This window comes from Cryptomeria japonica, chromosome 11 (assembly GCF_030272615.1).
Source record: "Cryptomeria japonica chromosome 11, Sugi_1.0, whole genome shotgun sequence".
NCBI lineage: Eukaryota > Viridiplantae > Streptophyta > Pinopsida > Cupressales > Cupressaceae > Cryptomeria > Cryptomeria japonica.
The window spans coordinates 695,173,100-695,197,349 of record NC_081415.1 but is presented as its reverse complement, the minus strand read 5'-3'; the positions used below and the strand labels follow the sequence as shown (position 1 = coordinate 695,197,349).

Sequence of the window (24,250 nt, the reverse complement as noted above, 5' to 3'; positions counted from 1 at the left end):
AGTGGAGTGGTGGCAGTATCCTATAGCCTTTGATATAACTAGGATCTTTTGCTTGTGTTCTTTGGACTGGTGCATTTTCACCTTGACTTGTTCCTTTTCTTCCATTGGTGGCATGTTGGAGGATGATAGGGATAGATTCCTAAGATGGTGAAAATATTGGATGTTATTGCATATGTTTTGATGGAGCATGAAAGCATGTTTTGGATCTATGTGGTTTCATTGGGAGGCTCTTAGCAATGTAAATCTTTTGATGAGATGACTCCTATAAGGTATTCATCAAGTGGGAGATTGTTGGGATTAAGGTTTCTCAACCTTAGGAGTCCAAAGGAAATTATTTAATTAATTTAATGGTCTTGTGTGCTGATTTTATTTATTTAATGAAATATATTAAGTTTCCAAAGTGCAAAGCTTAATTGCGGGGCTCAATGGCAAGTTGGGTGCATCAAGCTTTGAGGTGAAAGGAAATTGTGACACTTGCCACAAGGAGGGAACTTTGGAGAAGTAAAATTCTTAGGAACTTCTCAAACCTCCCTCCAAGTGACATGTGGCAGTTGCATTCTTTAGCATGTTTTTGGAAAGATTTTCAGTGGGACCAAATCTTCAACTTGGATAGGCTTGGAGTAAAATAGAAACTTTAATATTAGAAAAAGGCTTATTTATCTCATCTTGGATGACTTGTATTTGTGGATAAATAATGTTTTTATTAAATATTATTTATGCAAGAGTTATGCAAAGGGAAGTTTCTTATTACATTCGTAGATACATTGAATGTGGATGCTTTTGGGAAGCTATTGTTTTTGCATTGTAAGCTCTATAAATATAAGAATTACTAAAGGAGCCGAGAGGAGAGGAGTTCATTTTTATAGGGGTTATGCTGCTGAATTGTCTCCAGGATGGAGCAAGATGTTAATCTCCATGTTAAGGGCTAGAGCTTGAATATTGTATTGTAACTATATTCCTGTTGCTGAATAATACAATGGCTCTCTAGTTTTGGAGTGGGGTTTTTTAATCGAAAGGGTTTTCCCCACGGTAAATTTGTGTTCTATTCTTCTGTCTTTTTCTTCTATTTTATGGTTTTGTGTTGTTGAATCTAAATGTATGCATGCTGCTGAAACTGCTCTTTGATCTGGCAAGATCTAAAATTGCAATCACTTTCCTTTAAGGGTTAATGTGGGAAATAAATTGTACCTAATTTCGCTTTAATGGCATAGCAGTGTGCGTTTGTAATTGATACTAGATGCACATACTGATCTCAGATGGCTATTTTCTGGGATGCCCGTTTTCCCTTCAAGATTAAAGAGGATATTATTTGCATTGTTTGCTTGAGCTCATTTGCAGAAGAAGACCCAATTCCAAAGTTGTGTAATTGTTTTCACATATTTCATAGCAGTTGTTTGGATAAGTGGATTGATCACCATCAGAAGACATGTTTTCTCTGCAGATCTCCACTATTTTGTAGTAATTTATAGAGATGGTGTTGATCATGGTGGCTGAGATTGTTTCATCGTTGTTATGACCATTTCAAGACATATGTATCATTTGCATAGTGGGTTTATCAGGTGATTTTCTATCAGATGTCTTAAATATTACATATTAAGTTTTGATTTTTACGTTTAAAATCATTAAACATTCAGAGATGGCTGAAATTCTCTAGACTTAATATATTTCTTATGTGTGTGATTTAAGCTTGACCATTTTCTATATAAAAAAACCCTTTTTAATATTAAATAGCTTCTTTTCAATTGATTTAAGGCTGGCCATTTTCTATATAGCGAAGTAATTTATATACTACTCAAAAAACATTGTCAAGTGACCAGTATGTTGACATGAATAAAAAACAAGACACCCTAAACCTTTTGAATGGTCTAATTTAATTTAATTAGGTGAATTTTTCATTTAAAAAAAATATATATGTACAAGTAATAATATTAATTGGAGGAGTTGTGCAACTTTTTTTGGTGGTTGTAGTGTACGGTTATTGAGACATACAACTCCTACTAACCACTTTGGAAACTTTGTGCATGTAACGACTCATCCAATAGTCATCATAACTACCCAAAAGCCAAAACAATAGCTCTAATCTCTTAAAACACATATGAAGAAACCTTTTTTTTGGTCAAAATCTAATGTAAAATTTAAAATTAATGAAACACAAAGTTAGTGTGGGTCACTATTAGGTCCTCTCCCCTAGTAATTTATTGTTTTGATCCTAACATATAAAGTGTAATTTAAAATTATAATTTTTTATATGTATTAAAAATAAAAAGATGATTTTTCAATCAACGTTGAAAAATTGGTCATGTGTATTGTCATTTCTATCCTAAGTACTATTAATGTAATGTTCTACACATAGTTGATATGTAATTCGGAAATTTAAACTAAGTAATTATGGATTGCTAAAGATTCATTGCTCATGTCTTTAATGAGTAACAATTTGTTAACTCACAATAGAAGGATTGTAAACACTAACACAAGATCATTCTTTTGGGAAATATTACTCAACCAAATCTCTCAAGTGAAAACTAAGTACCTACAATGTAAAAATGAGGCAAAAGATACCCTTTTTATCAGATTTTGGAAGAGAAGTTGAATAGGGAAATGAGTTCACCTCGAGTTACCTTAATTAATGTGCATGTTATCAAAACTTGAATGTAAATAGAAAGAAATATCAAAATAACGAGTAATCAATTATCAATATGGATTGGTTTCTGAGCTTCAGGAGATCTAGTTTTCTATGAGAGGTTAAGGGTAAATGGACTCACCTAAAACCAATAGTCACTAATAGAGATATGTTTTAGGGAATACATTGTGAAAGTTAAAAAGAGGCTATTTAATATTGACATAAGAGATGGTCTCTAATTGATTGATTTCATAAAATGTCACATAGGTGATTATTAAGAAGAAATAAAGAATAACATGAAAAGGGGAAATACCTAGAAGAAATACATATATTGAATGAAAAATAAAACACATAAATAAAATATAATAATGAAAATGGATAACTAAGGTTAAAAGTAAGAAGAAAGCCAATATAAAATAACGCTTCAAGAATGGGTTAGTAAGCTCTAGATCTTGCATAGGGTTTAACTTGATGTTGTCTAGAGCCTCACTAAGGGGTTCTTTATTTTTGGTTTTGTTGAGGTCAGCTATGTAGAAGTTATTCTCATGCATGACCTCTTGGTATGCCCATGCATCATTGTTGATTTTCAACCCTAGATGTGAGATTTTGTTGTCTCTAATAAAGAGAAACTTTATGCGCCAATTTGACATGAGTTCCTAGGTTTACCCATTCCATGTTCGAACATTTTACATATCATTGCCACCTCCTTAGGAATGATTATTTGTGTGGATCTTGGTAGGTTTTACTAGGTTTTTTATGTTGAGATTGAATTATGCAAAGATTTGAAACACTGTGTAGACATTTATTCAAATTGATCATCTTTGTAATTCCAAGCATGGATGAATAGAACCCTCCTCTTCCACCTCTTACACTGCTATTTAATTATTATTTTTATTTTTTATTTTTTATTTTTTTTAATCAATAGGTTAGCCTCATGAATTTTAGAAGTGTGATTTGATAAATACTCACTTTTATTTTGTGAATGTATAAAATTATTTATTAAAAATAATAAATTAGACATCTATTCATCAATCTTTTAATTTCATTTAATAATAATTAATTTGATGAAGTGTTGAGATTATCTATCCGCGCAGGAACTTGTTTTCCACTATTTTGCAGGAGGTTTGAGTTGATAAGAGCAACAAGATGAAGCAGAATATTAATAACAAACAGTAATACATAATCATTGAGACAAACCAAAATATAAACTTAAACAGGTTGCTGCTGCAACATCATATATATATGTTTGTTGATATTTTATCATGCTACAAAGATTCTTTCAAAAGATTTTCAGTCTAATTTGTTGCATATCGTTTTACAGATATCGTCTGGGTGGTGTAGTTGGTTATCACGTTAGTCTCACACACTAAAGGTCCCCAGTTCGAACCTGGGCTCAGACAGGTTGAATTTGCTTTTAGTATTTTACTAAACGAATTGTCCTAAACTGGTCACTGCAACAGTGCTCTCTTCACTTACTCCTTGCTCTCGTACATGGCGAGTTCGTCAGTTTAGGAAAACCATTCGTGTCAACACATCAGAGTGGCGCAGCGGAAGCGTGGTGGGCCCATAACCCACAGGTCCCAGGATCGAAACCTGGCTCTGATACGAAGTTGTCATCAGCTGAGGATTCCGTTATTCCATTTTGTCTTCCACTGGCCGTGAAGAAGTCGGTTAGTTCCAACATTGTCAGCAGTAAGGCGATGAAGAACATAGCCTGCCAATCTTATAACCATCTGATATTGAAATCAGATTTTGTTCACGTGGGAGAAATTTATTCCAACATAATTTTCCATGTTTGTGAATGTTCCAGTTAAAATTTATATGTTGGAATACTATTACTTTCTCTCGATCTTTTACATGAATTGTGATATTCTACAGACCACATACGTTAAATATTTTAACACACAGAAGCTAACTTGTTCTTAGCTTTCGCTGTGAATTTTTAGTCTCATTCAAAACGGCACAGATAATAATCGGTATTACAACTTATCAGAAATTATATGGAGAAACGCGGGCACTTTATGGATAACCATACGATGAACTTGCTGGTCCCAAATTGGCTGTGTTCATGGAAGAATAGGAGGTCGATAAGGGAATGCCAATCGCATGCCCATTGTGTGGCCTTCGATTACCTTGCCTGCTCGAACTCGCAGGTATAATCGGTTTCGAAGGAAAGCCCGGGAATTTCTTCTGAAATTGAGCTGTTGAATTGCATAAGCGCGGATCAATTTTCTCCAGAAATCTCACAGACAAATCAAGGTAACCCCGAGGCCTGCCATTTGGAGTCCTAATTCGATTGCTTAGAAAGTGACTGGACTCGGGCTTACTGAATCCCTCCAAAATGTCGGAGTAAGGCATTCGAGCGCTTCCCACTCTCTTCTTGCCCGTCATAGTTTTACAGTATATTTGAATTAAGACAGCTGAGCCCTTTTGACTGAGGAATCCCTTGCTGACAGTCAGGGTAACTATTGTTATTCTTAGGATGAAGAAACGAATTTAAAATAGTAGAGAAAATAGAATTATAAACATGCAAAATAGACAAATGAAACACATAGATTTATCGTGATTCAACAATTACTTACATCCACTTCCAACAACTACCACCCCTCTCCCCTCTGTCTATTCTCGTACATTTTTGAGCGGTGGAGTCACTCCATACAACTGAATATGTGCGCATTGGCCTTCCAAAACTTGTCATGCATTTGAGATCTTGTGATGAGATTATCTCAATTTCGAATGCAACTTTATCCATTCACTAGTTTCTTGATATACTGTGAATACGAATTATATTTGAAGACAAGAAAAACTCAAACAATATGAAGAAAGACAGTGGCGAAGGGTGAGTGGTTATATAGATAAATAGATATGTATTCTACAAGGTCAAACAGTCTTACCGAGAAGTTTCTCACGCTTTTCTACGGATCTTCTGTAGAAAAGCCATTTGTAAGTGAACAGAGTTCTAATAATAGAAACCGCGTATTACGATGGAAGATGATGTTCATCGACGAAGATCGGAAGAAAACAGACTATACCTGCCTCTCCAAAAACTTCGGCCTCTGTTTTTTGACTGATTTAATTCAACTTGCGTCGCAATCATTATAATAGTGAGAAAAACCAAAAAGATACATCAATCATTTTCCAATCATATACATTGATAGAATAGTGAGAAAAATACTATGGAATAGGCCATAAACCATGAGAATAACATTCACTAGAAAGTGTCAGCAGTAGTAACATGTTGAAGCAAAAAGAAAGGTTGTCAAAACAACTTGTGACCAGACCAATCGATTAGAACATAAAGTATCTTAAGAGGCCTTGACTAGAGGTAGAGGGATAGAACAACCACTAGTACAGATCTCCTCTAGAGGCGAAAGAAAAGCAACCAATGAGGTAGGAATATGAATACAATCATGACTTAGAAGAAGATGATTGGTAGTGAAGCCATCAAAGACATTGTCCAAAAATTGCTTACTAAGGGATGAACGGAAGTGATTGAGATTCATCATAGTGTCTTCAAACAAGTTACAAAATAAGCCAAGCCACATTGCAAATAGGGTTAGAAATGTGAAGTCCAACGATCACATGACCTTCTGGCTCCTCCCAACTCTTTATTTCATAGAAAAATATGATTGTATAAATTTTTGTGTGTAGTCTATGTATGATTATTGGATATCAGTGAATATATGATTTTTTCCTACTTTCCCTTAGATGTAGCCAGTTATGGTGAACCACGTAATTGATTGTGTAGTGTGTTTGTGTTATTTTCTTTCTACTATTATGTGTTCATTATATGTTTTTCTCTGCAAATGTGTGATTTGAAGCCAAGTCACGCAATTCCATGAACCTGCCAATAGGAAACATCCCACAAAAAGTAGTAAGAACACAAAATATTTTTAAAATTGACAGTGAGAAGACAAATGATTGAACATACATATTCGTAATGGTAGAGACTGTTGCCCCATCTAGAAGAATGTCCATATAACTAGACAAGAAGTGAGACACTACCTTCAAAAATTATTGTTCAAACACTTGATTTGGTTACCTAAGAGATCTTAAAATATCATCTAAATCCTTCTAGTAGCAATATTTACATAAGTGATCATTACATGTTTAACTATAACTACAACACCACAATATCTAGGAGTGTTAATCTCTAAGGAAAAATGATCAATGAACTCATCTATTAAATAATTCCAAAACCATAAGGATTGTTCCCAGTACATTATTAGGAAAAACTCTAGGAATGTACGTATTGCACCATGATTTGTATCTCTTCAATAGAACATCACCAATATTTTATGTATCTACACACATGAAACCATATCATGTATAAATCTAACATATAATCTAAATTCCACTAAGGCACAATAATAATACATATCCTCAATACTAAAAGACCATTTATCTCTAAGTGATATCCAAATCATTGCCAAAGGCCCCATTAAAATTTATCTATAAATAATAAAGAGATCATGATAAACATCTCCAAATCCAAAATATCATCCATCTATAACCAACGAATGAAAAACCCAAACATATACTACATATACCACAAAACATCGAATAGCATTTAATTAAGAGTTTCTCATGTCAACATGATTCATGTCTCATAAACATTGGATCAAGCATTGAATATGATATTTTTCTTAAGACAACTAGATTTTCCTTCAATAAATAAATCTAACTACCATGTACAGTGCTAACATTAAACTTGTATAATTCTCATCACATGCTCTAATTACCAATATTGAGTTACAAGTATCATCTTACATTCTTCCTTGCTAAAAATAGCATGCTCACCCAAATCAAAAAACTTTCGAATATATAACAAGTTTCTAGATAACCCAAGAGAATATAAAATACAACTAGCATATATTTTCCCATTTAAGAGAAAAACACGTGACTCTTCTATGAACTGACAATGTGATAGGTATAATTCCATTGCATCTCTCATTCAATAAATAAAACCCTATGGAGAGTAACATGGAAAGATGCTCTAAATATAATATATCATGTTCCATTGCATGCATGCAAAACAAAATCTACAACATAGGCATCACCATCATCATCAAGTAATTATCTCGAGTCAAATTCATCATCATGTCTCTTCTTAGCCTTCTCTTTATGCTCCTTGGTGTTCCCAATATTTCTACAATTCAAACACTTCACCTTAGATCTACTAGAAGACTTAGATATCCCCCTAGATTTCATACACTTGATTTTTTTTTTCTTTACCCCTTTATTCATGGGTTGACCTCTCTTGGTTAAGGAATGTTTGATAGAATTAGAAGTTTTCTACCTCATTTCTTCAAATAGCAATTAACCTACCACCCTATCAATTTTAATGTTCAAAATTTAATGGTGTCAATTACTATCATAAGATTTTAATGATTGAAAAGTAAGGAACACAAGAGAGTTATGCCCCAATCCACATCAATGAATATCAACTAATTTTAAACAAATAAAAAATAACACGTCTCTCTATATAACCATTTAAATTAAGAACATTAATCCTTTAATTGTTACCTATCATATATATTTTGAAAACTTGTATAAAAATCTATAAAACTTATTTTAAAGGAGTTCTGTAAATGATGCAAATTATAAAACTTATTTTAAAAGGGAGTCGTGTTAATGATGCGAATTACATCTTATGCAACTCCAAAATTGCAATATCTTAATAATTGGAATTTGTCTCTCTTATTTTTTAGTTTATTTATTGCCATGCTTCTTTTAATTTTCTTTGGACATTAATAATGACTTTTATCATGTGTTTTGGAAGAATTTGTAGCGTTGAGTATCACGATGGAACGCGTGAAATATGCCGAGTCTCGGTATTAATATATTTTTAAACAACATAACATTAGTGCTTCTTTTAATATATAAGTTTTAAATTAAATAAAAATTGGTCGCACAAAATGTGCGTATATAATTTACTTGTTAATGGTGGGACTTTGTCGATATAGAGAATAGTTTGAATTCAAATACCATAATTTGCCGTGTCGTGGTGGAATCAACAAACTTTTCTGGCAGGGAAACCAAAGCAAAGAAGAATTGAGTGGGACAGAAAGAAGAATTTTCTAAGGAAAGTTCTATCTCATGATCGCCCTACTTTCCAAGACACCGACCCACATATCAATTTTTTAAGTTTATGTTGATACACAAAATACTATTATTTTTATTGAGAATGTAATTTATTGCTATAGTTACAATTTATAAACATATTTTACATAATTCAAATATTATTATTTATTTGTTTTGCTATTGATTGATATAGTTGTATAATTATTTTTATCTATTTTTAAAAGAGACTTCGATTATTCAAGCCATGAGTCCATGCATATTAAATAACTTTTTAAAATTGGTTTGTGCATATTGAATGTACATATTTTGATAGAGTAAATTTAGAATCTACGATGAAGTAATTATATTAAATGCCTATTTAGTGTGGTTGAATGCATACTTGTGCATATTTCTCTGCAACCTTTTGTTGAACTTAACTTTCCTTTTCTAGTGTCTATCGATTTTTGCACATTCTCACTTGTTTCAGGGACATTAAGCGTTTTAAACATACTTCTATAGAGATTTCTCGACGCAATAACCTTGAATGCATTTTGAGGTATGTCAAGTCTTATTGTCAGTCAATAAAGTTTGATTGAGTTTTTTGTTAAAAATTGTAGCATCATGCTTTTCACATCATTTTGGGTCAGCAAAATCATCTTGGCCTTTGATTTTGTTTAATAGACTATAAATTTAGTCAGAAACTTTCTAAAAGGGCTTCATGTGTTTTGGGTGTGTAGGAAAAATTTCATGGTATACATTTGTAAAAATGATGAAGCATTCATAGAACACATGCATTGTTTTGCACCACTTTAGGTGGCTCTAGCAAGGAAGCCAGGTGAACACAAAATGATGAAAACAACCAATCATCTATTGAAAATCTTTGTCCAAACTTAGCAAAAAATGTTTAGCATGTAGAAGTAGACAAGACTAAAATAGGGATGCAATTGCAATTGAGCTAGTCGATCACTTGGATACATACAAAGCCCTAATTTTTCATCATTCCTACAAAAGCTTTCCTACTCATTAGCATTCTCAATTAGACTTATAATGACATTGAGAAACATTGAGATAAAAAATCATACCAACTATTGTAGGATAATTACCATGAAACCTTTCATTAAAATCTTCACTGGTTTCATTCAAATCCATGTGTGGCCTAGCTAGAAAATTTGTGAGATTTGCTAAGAAATCACTTCCAATGGCATTGAAATCACAACTTTGATAAATATGGTTCACTATAATAAATTTTGGCATCAATGTGACATCATTTCTTGAAAAGGTTTTACACACTTTCAAGCAAAAGCAATTGGCAGGTGAAAAATCATATGATCCAACCTTTGTTAGCATCCTCAAAGCCTCTATAAAAATAGGGGTTTTTCATATAGTGTATAAATGTCTAAAAAGAAAAATAGACCTTGGGGGGTTTTTCATTATATGTTGTGTTTACTAATGTCTTGTTGGACTTGTACACAAAATGAAAAAGTACAAACCTACAAAAAAAAATATAGATTGTTTGATGGAATGACTCAAAGAAATGTGGTCTCCTGCAATGTAAAATGCGGAAATATAAGGCATGTCTGTTTGACAGGTCTCAAATAAATATGGTTTTATTCAATGTAAATACAAAATTATTAACAAGACATGCAAATTGTTTAACCAAATGCCTAAAGATATGCAACTCAAGAAAAAATTGAAAGCATAGGATAGGTAGGTGAATGTATGCCAAATTACTACTAAGACATGAACATTATAGATTGTTAACCATATTTTCCATTCATAAAATAGTTTATAACCATCATTTTATCCATTCTAATCATAGAAATTTTCAACTCTATCACCCCAATTGCTAGCATACAACACTATGCTAGTGAAGATAAGTTTTAAACAAATTTGCCTATTATAAACTTTGTCATACTTGAAATGAATATACATAACATAGAAGAAATTAAGAAATAATCAATAAATTCACAATAAGTCCCCACAACCATAACTACATAAGATATACACCCATCTAATTGATTGGAAAAGAAACCATTTTAATTTGGAAATTTTAACTAGAAAAGAACTAGCTAAGAATAGGCGCAAAACCTTCCATTAATTTTTCTACATCACTATAAACTTTACACTTCTACATCTAGTATTTACATTTTTTTCTTCTTTATTGGATATTGTTGGTAAACAGATGTGTCCTTCTTAAATACCTTTCAAAAATGACTCGCAAATGCCCAAAGTGAAAGACAAAATAAGAACCAATAGTTGAGTCACTTGCAATGGTGAGTGCAAGTGTTCTCTGAATTTTGATATGAAGGTATAGCTCCCTTCGTTGGATAAAAATGTATATTTTTTGAATATGGTTTTTACTGAAAAGCAATAAAGGTAACTGACATCTGCTCATAGCCATGACACAGATGCGGATAGCAGATTTATAATGAAGTGAATTTGAAGATAAGTAAAACATAGCTTAATTACCCACACCCATGAAAATACCCTTTTCAATGGAATCAAAATGCATTGGACTCTGATCGAGTCTCTCTCATGCCTCAAAGGACAAGGGGGATCAAAAAATCTAGGCAATGAGCAAATAATCGATTTCTTTTTAAATACAAATTATTTCTGAAATCAAAGTTTCAGAATTAAATGCATATACATAGTTTGATGTAATAGACAAAGCAATGAAAGGTAATTACAAGAGAAACAAAGCTCATTGTAATCAAAATAAAATATTGACAAATTCACAGATCAACAAAATCTTCTTCATTCCATCAAAGCCAAAATGTGAGCTCACAGAATCAATTTTTCTGAAAAATGAAACTATGCAGTCCAGAAAACAATGCTACTCATTATTTTTTACAGCAGAAAAAGAAAGAAAAGAAAAGAAAAACCCGTACTCTTTTCTTTCATTACATATATATAGCCTTTGAGAATTTCAGTTATCAATAATTGATTCTTGAAAGATTATTAATTAATCTTTTCCTTTATCTTCTATCTTCTTCCACAACTCTTTTATTTTTCTTCAAATCTTTTATCTCTGAAATTTTATAGACCCGTACTCAAAGATTAATAATTTTTGACAATGTTAATAATTTTCCAATCTCTCTGGTGAGGATTTATAAAACTAGGTTTCCTAAAACATATAAAACATTTAGTCTGATCCAACGGTGAAATTAAAAAATATGCCCCCAACACCAAGACTGATTTTTCTATCTCAAAAAATTTGTGGTTACAAGTTGCATTGAAAACTATAAATAATATACATGTCAATGTTATTAGATTTTTTAACTTTTTGAATTTTGAATCACACACTCTAAACCTGCGTCTGATGAATCCTTGGACTTCAAATTTGAAACTCTGAAATTGAACTTTGAATCTTGAACCTGCCCGCTTGAACCTGAGGGGTTGAACCTGCACACTTGAACCTGTGCGCTTGAATCTTTGAACCTTGAACCTTGAACCTTTTGAACCTGCGTGCTTGAACCAAAAAAGGTTCAAATTTCAAGTTCAATGAACAAAAATTACAAAGCCCACTCCAGTTGAATTCGAACTTTGAACTTGAACCCGAACTTTGAACTTTGAACTTTTTTAAAAGGTTCAAAGTTCAAGTTCAATGATAATTGTTCTTTTGAGCTGCCATAGAAAAACATTCATAACATTTTACTGAGGGCTCTGTTTCTTGTGAAATTTTAACTGTAGAATAAATGGGCCTATTAGAGAATAACCCAGAAATCATTTTTGCATAGGACACATAAGACTTGAGAATTATTCGTTTGGGTATATGGGTAACCCAAAAATAAAACAATTAAAATCTCCCAGCCGACATGGAGTTTGACCATAAAAACTTCAGCATTAAAACATTAACTATAACTGATTTTAGCTAATTATGAGGCTTTAGGCATGAGCAAAAATATAGGGGTAATAGGTATTATATGTCATTTTGTTAGAATCTTGCCATACTTTCCTTCTACTATTTTTTGCATCCATTCTTCATAGGAATCATCATTACAAGCCTTTAGAGTTATTCTTTTTCTTCCATATTTATTATATCTGATCGAACTAGAGATAAGAACAAAATTAGCATCATATTCGGTATCTTTTTTTGAAAAGGATACTTGTTATTGATATTAAAAAATGGCTGCTTTACTATTATGTCCTCCAAGTTACGAAAGGATATAACTACAACCCTTCCCTTTGAAGATGCATCGCAACCTTCCTTCGGGCCATGTGTTTACTAATTCTTCCTCTTTGAGAAGTGCATGCCATGTACCTTCATTTTTTAATCATCTTCTACAAGACTCCTAATAAGTAAAAGTTGGTATGACTATTACATATGAACCTACTCTCAACATACAATTAAACTAACTAGGGCACAAAAATTTTCCACAAGAAGAAAGATACAATAGAAACATTCACTAAATAAGCACCCACAAAATAATAGAACCATCAAGTTACAAATTACAAAACAAAGACAAACAAATAGAAAAATATTTGTAAAAAGAAGCACTTACAAATAGATCATATGGTGTTGCCTTAATGAGGTAATTAAACCTCACCTAGGTCGAACACTGCTTTGATGAGGTCCTAATAAACCCAACAATAGTAGCCAATCGAATCTTGGATGTAAAACTTGAAAAAAAAAGGTTATAAGAGGAAGCATTCAAGAAGATAGTGAATGAGGAAGCATAAAAAACAATAGTAAACCATTGAAGGTATCTTGAAGAAAAGCGATGGCTTTACCTTAGCGGAGAGAAACCTTATGAAGTTGATAAAGAACCAACAACACACCATTGATGAGCATTGCAAGGAACACAAAGTGGAGCCAAAAATGTATTGGTACCAATCAAACCCTTCACAAAACAAAGTCGAACATGTATTAGTGCCTAAGGAAACAAACACTCCAATAGATGCATGTAAGAAATGGGGTGTGGGTGAGTGGGATATGCAAGGTTGTGAAGCATTCAATGGATTAATGCATTGAAATTGTTCGCCATGGCACATGAGTAAATGGGAAAGGACATATGGGTAATGCGATTGACTAGAAGGGAAAGAGTAGGCAACACACAATAAATTCGAAGAAGTGGATGTTGTGGATGGTGAACAATTGTTGAGCACACTAGAACAATTACATGTGGACACATAACAAATTGTATCCATATAAGATAATAAATTAATTCTATTGGTTAAATCATTAAAATTCTGACGTGGTTTTAATAAATATTTGGTTCACGTTGACCACTATGGCCCCTCTCCCGTATATTCTACGATAGAATGTTTTTTTTTCAAAAACCATGTGTTAGATGCCTTTATCGAAAGGAGTGGACGGAATCAGGCTTGGAATTTGACAAGCTAAATGGTCATTTTTTCACTTTTGAACCGTATTTGACAACTTAAAAAATTAGTAGAATGTATGCATTGACATGCTATTTTTTTCTAAAACCGTGCAGATGACACTTCAAATTATAAATAAACCATAAAAATATATAGTGGGTAATATATATCATAGAATATTATAATTTATAATATTGATATATATTAGTTTAGAATGTTTATTATAAAAATACAAATTTATCTAGAATATTTTGAAATGGAAGGATGTGGTTGTTTCTAATTTTATAATATTTTAATATGATTTTTGAGAATAGTTGTATTTTTTCATATGAATTCAGAAACTTAACATAATTGAAATGATAGAATATAAATGATAAAATATTTTAATATAATTTTTTACAATATATATATATATATATATATATATATATATATATATAATATATGAATTTAGAAACTTAGTCAATTTAATTTTTTAAATATATTTAATAAGATTGTTATAGAAATTGTCATAATATATATAATTTTAAAATTTTAATGTTTATTATCACTAAATTAGTAATTAATAATTGATTATCATTTAATGTTAATATGTATAATATATATTAGTGTATTAATTTAGAAAGCTATTAAGTAAATTTAAGAGAAAGATGTGCATTGCATTGGTGTGGCTTCAATTTTCTACTTTTATATTTTTTGATAGTTAATATCTTTCTTAAAACGTCAAATAAAAGGCATTGAAATGACTAAACTGTCATCAAAAATTCATATGACAGGTAGGGGTGACCATCAAATTCCAGGCGTGGACGGAATCAATACTATCCTAGGGAGCAATACCTGATAGTGCTTTTACTGCTCTATTTTAATGGACACATGGACTCTGTAGATAAGGGGAATATCTGCTGATGATCTTGAAAATGTAAGAAGCTGGGTAGAAGGATGCGCACTTACGCCCTTGTGTGCACCATAGTCGCAATATATTTAGATGATAATGTACTGGTAATGTTTTTGAATGTTGATGTAGTTGTAGTTAATATTTTAAAAATTTTATTTAAGATTACTCTCAATGTCTTAGAATAAATTTGAGGAGTCCTTAAATTCAATTTCAAGAATACAAGTAAAATGTTTCACACTTTAAATTAATACATAAAAACTAAGTGAAGGTAGAAGTAATACATCCAAAATTAAATTTACATTTTTTTTTTTTTTGATCGGTAATTGGCCGAAGCATGAATAGCTTTTGACTGGAGCTATGAACCAGTGGGGACACAGTAGGGGGCCCCATCCCCATTACATATCTTTGAATTATTATTTTTATTATTATTATTATTATGTTTGATTAGATTGACCCAAGACCTTCCCCATCCTATGGAAGGCCAAGAGTCACAACTTAGAATTCCACTTCAGATGTCCCTATTGGGAATTGAACTTGGGTCTCCAGAGTGAGAACCCAGTGTTTTAACCAGTTAAGCTCAACCCCTTGGACAAAATTCAATTTACATTTAATGACTACCTATTTATACAATTAGACATCTAATTTGAAATGATTTTTTTTCTATAAATAAAAAGACATAAATTAAATTATATAACATGTCTTAATAAAAACACATTACAATGCCGATGATTTTTTTTTTTATTGCCTAAATTTATACAACTTATTTATATTGATTTCAAAAAATAAAAATAAAAATAATAATACTTATACATTCATCATAATATAAACATAATTAAATTATATTTTTTATAATTAAACCAATTCTAAAAATTCAAATTATGAGCCATTTCTAGTTTATTCTAAAAATTTGTATGTTCCATTTTGAAGAGTGTTTACAGAAATTTTTAGATAATCTTAGTTTATTTCTATTATCTTTCGTTAAGATGGTAGAAAATCAAATTGGGTATAAAGGAGAGGGCAAACCTTCAATGCTCAGCTCTATTATGTCAAGCGTTTCTCACAAATTTAAGAATTCGGTTCCTTTCATGCTTAGGGTAAATATATTATTATTTTTTACTTTACAAGAATAAAATTGTAATTTTATTATTTTGGTTGAATATTTTTTTTTTAATTTAATGAATATCGATTTCTACATGCTTTGTTTTATGATGTAGAATTATATTTTTTGGAATTTGTATGACACTTATAAATGTCACAAGATAAAGTTATAGCAAAATATTCTACAAAATCAAGTTCAAGTAAAAGATTTTGAAATTAAACTATTTCTTTTGCTATTCTATATTCTATTTCACATGATGAAAAATATATAATTGTCTATTTTATGTTATTCTGAAAAATATATAATTGTTTGTTTTATGTTATTCTATATAATTGAACTTGATCATAAACTGAAAAAACGCAACCATTAATTAATTTCCTTTCATATATATAATCAATATGATTTGGCTATGTATATTTTCAAATAATTTTAAGATTTAAATGCAAAATAAATTTCAGAGTGGATTGCTCTACAAATACCAAAAATTCGTTTACTAACTAGCTAATGAATTTCGTTGGACTCTTGCATGAATCTAAACACTAAATTGACTATAAAATAAATAGTTTACTATGTGTTTACAGAATCCAAGATACCAACAACTTGCATACATAATATTGGTATATTTATATCTTCGTCTAATGGATTACAATGAAAATTCAAATGAATTTAAACATTCAATTGGTAATGTAGAAAAAAAATTGAATGTTCATTGAGTTTTCCATCTCTACTAATAAAGTCCCTTCTTCTTATCAAATCATACAACCTACAATCGTTTGAATCTTCATTCTAACCCATAATAGTAGGTTCTAACTCTAGCTTATTTTCACTAAGGATGTGTTCCCGAGCAATACACACTATGCTTTAATGTACCCAATATTAATGTTTGAACTTCCACATTCACAATTTATGTGAGATCTTAGGTGGTATTCTATTCATAACTTATGTAGTGAAAGAAATAGCCAAACCCAAAAATTATTTTGTAAAACCTTAAATTTGAACATAGAATGAGCGATTTCTGAAAGACTCCATTTGCTAAGGTGTACATGAAATTACTCTATGCATATTAATATCATAATTTTAAAAAGTAATTCAAATGCTTAATTATAGTTCTCACCCCATTATCAATTCTTAAGCATTTAATTTTTTAATTAATTCCTTAAAAATTTCAGAGCCTTTATATTCTTCACTTTTCCTTTCAAATAAATAAACCCATAATTGTCTAGAATAATCATCAATATAGGTGAGAAGATACATAGAACTAGAATGTGAAGGATAACTAGGTTCATACAAATCACTAGAAATCAATTGTAATGGATGATTAAATTTTCATACTGAATCAAAGGAATCTTAATAATGTTTACATAAAACACATCCTTCACACACACCTTCAAAAACTAAAATTCTTTGTTAATCCTCTAACCATATCTTTTAACTTTTTGTAGTTTATATGCTAGAAATCTAGCATGCCCATGTTTTGACAAATAACCGATGTAAGCAATAAAAATAAGGGAGACTGAGATCCAAATAATTTGAAGAGGCTCTCTTAATGATGAATTCTAACTCATAATTAGATTTAATAATCTTGTATATGAAAATACAATTTACAACTATTCTTTCAACCAATAAAATATATTTTTAGTCTCATTTCTCACATTAATAGTCCATATTCCCAAAGTTATAACATTTTACTTGTGTTAAATTTTTTAAAAATCTAAATTCTTTCCTTCATGTAATTCAATGAATAACTATTTACCCCCATTCATTTGAAATAATGCTCCTAATTATTAAACCTTATTATGCTGAGAGGCATCTACAATGACATCAAAATGTCTGTAAACAAAAATCAATTTTTGAAAAAAATTGACATGCAAATGACAGGTAAATTTATGAAATATGTCATGTTTCATCTTGTGAGATTTTGCCAAGATCAAGAGCTCAATGAAAAGTACAACAGAGAAACAAAATAGATGATTGGAATAAACTGTATTCTATCAAGATGAAAATATTGATCAACTGGATCATCAAGAGTTACATACAATGAATATGAGCTTTCTTATATAGGCAAGGCTATATGGATATGTGAGCGCACAAACATGACATGTGGCTCAATAAGAAACAAGGGTAGGTAGGAAATAGGTGTGGTAGGTAGGAGAAACAATAAAATATTCCACATGAGGTGGATCACCCACTAAAGGTGGAATGAACAACAAGACCACAAAAGGTAGAAATTGTGCTACACACACTATCCCAATGTGGCACAAACACCCAAGTGTCTCATACCCAAACTACTATGATATGCATGTACCTAAGTAAACTTAAGTAAGGTGTAATAATCTTGGATTGTATCAAAATCCTTGGGATCCAATGTTTTGAGTTCACTGTCAAGCTTGTAGCCCTTAATCTCATCAAATTGACCATACAATTTCTCATAAATATCCCAAGCCTCTTTAATTGTAGTACACTTATCAATGTGAAAAATGAGGTCATTTGATACATACTTTCTAAGAGTTCTAAGTGTCATAGTATTCTTAGTGAGCTATTCAATATGAGCATTAGGATCAGCCTTAGGATCGGGTGGTGTTGTTATAGTTCCATTTACATAATGAATGAGTCTTTTTTCCATTAGTTTACTCCATGCCTTTATCTTCCATGATGCATAATTATGAGGAGTTAAAAATGGAAATTTAGGAGAACCCATAGCACCAAAATGAAAAAAACACAAGATAGAGAGAGGCACAATCACACAAGACACCCCCCCAAATTGCTCAATCAAGAACCCCCCAAACCCAAAATGGCGATTTAGCACTTTATACGTAGTGTGTATACAATGGGCCACTTGCAAAACAAGGCAAGGTGGACTTCTGATTTCAACTTTATAACTACCACAAATAGGCTATAATAGACCTCAACAAATACTGCAAGTGATCTAAACTGACATCCAAGCAAAATACAAGTACCAAATCGACCACAAATGACCAATATATTGAACGTATAAATTATGCTCAAAATCACTACAAACTAATGGCATACTATAAAATTGGACAAAAAATTATGCACTTTCAAAAAAAATGGCACCTGAAAAGGAGGTCATATGACCCCAAATGAAGCCTCTGAAGTTGTGAAATCTGGGATTAGATAGGTACAGTCATGAAGATCTGCAAATTATGAAAACTCCATCCATAAAAATCAGAAAATTCCTCCACCACTTTGAAGAGCACGAAATTATAGCCCATTTCAAAAAATATTGCACCAAAAAAGGAGCAAAAATGAGTAAGATATGGCCTTCCAAAGTTGAACTGCAAAACTGAAAAAGCTCAATGAGAGAGGGGTAAAAAAATTTCAAAAAATGCTGATACAGGCTGATGTCAGCAACCTGCGAGCTTAAAATTGACAGTCGTCTAGCCGTCAAAAAAACTTCACCTCCCCCTGCATGGTTGTTCGTATCGTACGGACTATACACGTGACAAAAATTTGGTCGATGACATTCTGTTGACTCAACAGTTTTGTGTGGTGAGTGATAGGCTACCATGTGGCACAGTCTGGGCAATGGAATGGCGGGGGCCACTATAAATAGAGACCAACGTCAAGGAAAAGCCAGGCGGGGCCGGAGAACACAGCCAGCAGGGGTTGGGTCAGACAGTCTGCTGTCTGCAGGGTGATGTCGATGGGGGTGATGCCGGCGGGAAGGAGGCTAGTAGGGGTGATGTCGGTGGGGAGAAGGTCAGGAGCCGAAGTGGTCGAGGAGGTCTCGGTGGTAGCAATCGTCAGGAGAGCCGGGGAGTCGAGCCGAAGCACGTACATCGTCAGGGAGACCGATGTCGGTGGTGGAGCTGAGGTCAGAGCCTACCAGTGTGCATGGAAGAAGTTGGGATGAAGACTGTTTGGAGCGGTGGGGCCCGCGGAAAATGAACCAGCGGGGGCCGCTGGTGGGGTACGATGATCCCAAAATTAAATAAGCCCTGCAAAAAAAATTAAAATTTGCTACATACGGTGCGAGTCACAGGGGGGTTTGCGGACCCCCCAAAAAAATATAATATATATTTTTATTTGAAATATTAATAATTTTTACAGCAAGCCCACCAAAAAAAACTTTTCTACAAAATTAAGAAAATATTTTTGAAAAATAAATTTCGCAGAAAGTTTTTAACAAAATTCGTACAATAATAGCAAGATTGACGAAATTATTTTCCTCACCAAAATAGGCCGACTTTATAGTCAAAATTTTTGGAAACGGCCTTCTGGACTTATATGTGATGTTCAAATTATTTGTACGATGCACCCATAAATAGCACCTCCCCATATCCAAAAATTGAAGCCTCCAATAATGACTAATCAAAGAAGCCCTTTAGGCTCTGATATCATGTGAGATTTTGCCAAGATCAAGAGCTTAATGAAAAGTACAATAGAGAGACAAAATAGATGATAGGAATAAACTATATTATATCAAGATGAAAATACTAATCAATTGGATCATCAAGCGTTACATACAATGAATACGAGCCTGCTTATATAGGCAAGGCTATATGGATATGTGAGCACACAAACATGACATGTGGCTCAATAAGAAACAAGGGTAGGTAGGAAATAGGTGTGGTAGATAGGAGAAACAATAAAATATTCCACATGAGGTGGATCACCCACCGAAGGTGGAATTTAACAATAAGACCACAAAAAGTGGAAATTCTCCTACACACACTATCCCAATGTGGCACAAACACCCAAGTGCATCATACCCAAACTACTATGATATGCATGTGCCTAAGTAAAATTAAGTAATGTGTAATAATATCGAACATGAATAATTAATTACACCAACACATCTTTTGTGGAGGTATTATTTTATTACTCCAAATAAAATTGAACCCTCGCCACTTGTCTTCAACTAGATTCACAACTTTTTGCATCTAGGACTTTAATGGATTTGTATTCTTGGTGTTTACTATTTTAGAAGAAAATGTATTTTATAGATGATTCTCTTCTATTATAAGATATCTCTTAGCATATTTTACATACATTTTTTAAATATAGGTATACTAGTTCCTTATCAAGTCATAATCAAATTAACCCATCTTAACAATTGTTTAAACTTTTGGTTTATAAATTATCTTTGAAAACTCATCATTGCTTACTTCAAGGAGATGGCCATAAAATATTTATTTTTCTCATTTTGATCTACCCTTATGTTTACTCGTACTTTAGGATTGTGTCGTTTCATTTGGTCATTCCTCTTCTTTAAAAATATTTCTCCATGTGGATCCACAGTACCTACAAACAATAAGGTTTTTTTTATTTTTTCTCATATTTTATATTACTATTTCTATTTTTCTTTTAATTAAGAGTCATCATTATAAATTTATTATAACTTCTCCAATGTTTTCTTCTAAATATAAAATGAATTTTTTTAAAAGATTTCAAAAATAATATAAAATTTGTAGAGTATTATATAACATTTGATGCATAATCTCAAAGTTGGCTTTTTTGTGCTTGTCTTTCTCACCTTTCCTTTCCTTGTTGGTTAAGTAGAATGGATTTAAAAATTATTAATGATAGTACCTACGATTGCATTCCACGGGCTTGTCACTTTCTCAACCTTTTTTTCTGTTTTGCGAGTATGGGTGGCGATTTGATTGAAACTGAACCCAACAACTGCTGCGAATTTAGGAATAATAGGGAGTTGTGGGACAAGGTGATTAAAGGGAACCTGGATAATAATGTTGAAGGAATGATCAACCATGACCCTAAGCTCTCTGATAATTTTTTTAATGCTTGGGACAGTGGGAACATGAAGATTGACAGTGTTACTTTCATGGTTTTGGCAGAGACTATTGTGAAGGTGACAAGGCTGGCCCTTGATGGTGTGTCCTTTCCCAAAAAACCTAAAGGTAATTACAAGGATTAATTTAGTTAGTTTTTTCAATTGGGGGGAGTTTCCAAGCTTCAAAGTGGCTACAATAGGGAGGATCTCCCCAAAATTCTAAAGGATGTGGCTCTGTTGATAATGAAGTACTTCACCTTGGATGATAGAAAAAGAAGGTTTCATATGCAGATTTTTCCCTTGCTAAATCATCTTCGATATGGGGTAAGAATTAATTTTCATTTCTGGATTATGTCTTCTTTGTCTCAGTTTATTTGCAAATCCATTGAAAAGGGTAAACCCCCACTCCACTAGGGTCTCATCCAGAGATTGTATAACTTTTGCCTAACATTATCCCCCTTTGGTGGGGTCCCTTCTATTGTGATCGGGTCTACCTATGATCCCAGTCTAATTGTTTACCTTATTGTTACCCCCTCTAATTTTGGTGACCAAATTTTGGCTCACTATGGTTCTAAAATGCCCATTAGGGAAAACCTTACTAGAATGGTCAAATTTAGGCCACCAAAAAGGATCAGGATGTGAGTGTCTAGTCTAAGATGCAACAAGATGTGGTTAATGAGATTGTTGATGATTCTGGCTTTGAGTCTCTGTCCTCGGAGGATTCAAACTCCTTGGATACTTCAGGGTTGAATTTATCCTAGTTGCTAAAGCTGAAGGAAACCCTAGTCCTCCCCCCTAAAACCTCCCTTCCCTAGTAATTACAACCCTCAGAGAACCACTTCAGTTCTGACAAAAATTGTGAAGGAACTGCATTAAGATGCTCAAAGATAGGAAGAGCTGATAAAATGGTTCTTCACAAAAATGAATATGGCCATCAAGAAAATCAATTGGCTGGAAATGGCGGTCGAGGCCGAGGCCAAGGCTAATACTTGGGTTGATGATTTGGACGAGGATAAAGTTTGGAAAATTGCCAATGATCTTGTAGGCATTACATGGGGTAGCGGGAAATTGTGGGTGAAAATATTGATGACATATTGGACTCCAAGATCAAGAATGTGGGTAGAAAGAATGAGCTAGCCCAGGAAGAGGTCAAGAAAACCCGGGAGGCCCTTAAAAAGAAAATTGAGGAGGTCAATTGTGCTTGTAGGGATGTGGCTAGCAAGCACAATGCCTCCCAACAAGCTATCCATGATGAGATGTAGAGGAGAAATGTGAAAAAAAGAAGAGCATGGATTCTCTCACCATGGGATCTAGCCCCACCACTTCGATGGTTAAGGTCACTCTTGAGTCTACGGTGGTCTCCTCTAGTTATAGCTTTGGATCGAGTTAAAAAGTCTATTTTTCTAATAAAGTGCTTATTTTGTGCCAATATTGGTAGGACAAGGATACCCCAACATAGTAGACCATTACTTTGTGTCAATGTTGGGCCCTTTTGTTTTGTATTTTAGAGGTTTCATTTTTCTTTTGTTTGTTGGTTTTTTAGTTTATTTGTTGGCTCTTTGTTCACCGTGTTGGGTTTTTGTTGTATTTTGGTGGAGGGGGGGGGGTGCGGGTGGGGTGGTTAGCTGGTTGTGCATCCCTCATGCATTGTTTGTGTTGTTTCGTTGTTATGTAATGATATGGGTCTATCTTGTTTTTATTTATCAAAACATTTATAGAATATGCATTTAGTTCTTCTTAATTTATATTTTTTTAACAAATTAATACTCTTGAATTAGCATTGACTTATAACAGTAATCAATGTTTTATTGTGGGTATCAATAATTAACTGAAATACCATTTTCCTTGATTCTCTAAGTATTTTAAATTGTGAAGGAAACTTACTTTCAACTATTATGATTAATTGAAAATAATTTTTCTTCTATTCAACCCCTATTCTTGTTAATTGAGAATTTATGTATGAAACTTAATTTAAATAATTATATATTTTTAAAAAATTAATAAGATCTAAATTTATTAATTTTCCTTCTCTATAAAACATATTAACAGTATCGATTATTTATAATTATTCTATATTTTATTTTCACATAATTCTATTGTATTATACACTTAAATGAATTACCATAAGGTTTGGACTCAAGGATTTACAAATAACACTTCTTTGTCTTAAGAGTCACAATAGAATCAAGTAGCCAGAATCACTTGTAAAACTGAAAATAACCTTCCATCAGAGAGAAACAAGAAATGAATATTATATATGCAATGCATACATGATGCTACAAGATTGTTGGTGTAAATTATGTCTCATAATTATATTTTACTTAAGTTGACTTATCTTAATTCATTTCATAGTAGTTTGGATATGAGACACTTAGGGAAGTGTGCACATAGGGATGATGTATGTAGAAAAAATTCCACCTTTTGTGGTGTTATCTTGTTGTAACATTCCACCTTCGGTGGGTGATCCACCTCATGTGAAATAGTTTATTATTTCTC

The 24,250-nt window shown here is 32.4% G+C and overlaps 2 non-coding genes across 2 annotated transcripts; both read left to right on the top strand.

The window, feature by feature from the left end:
- The first annotated feature begins 3,946 nt into the window (after positions 1-3,946).
- TRNAV-CAC (transfer RNA valine (anticodon CAC)) lies at positions 3,947-4,020 on the top strand. Its single transcript has one exon. It is a non-coding gene; the product is annotated as a tRNA-Val (tRNA).
- Positions 4,021-4,153: 133 nt separating this feature from the next.
- Positions 4,154-4,225, top strand: TRNAM-CAU (transfer RNA methionine (anticodon CAU)). Its single transcript has one exon. It is a non-coding gene; the product is annotated as a tRNA-Met (tRNA).
- Positions 4,226-24,250: the final 20,025 nt, after the last annotated feature.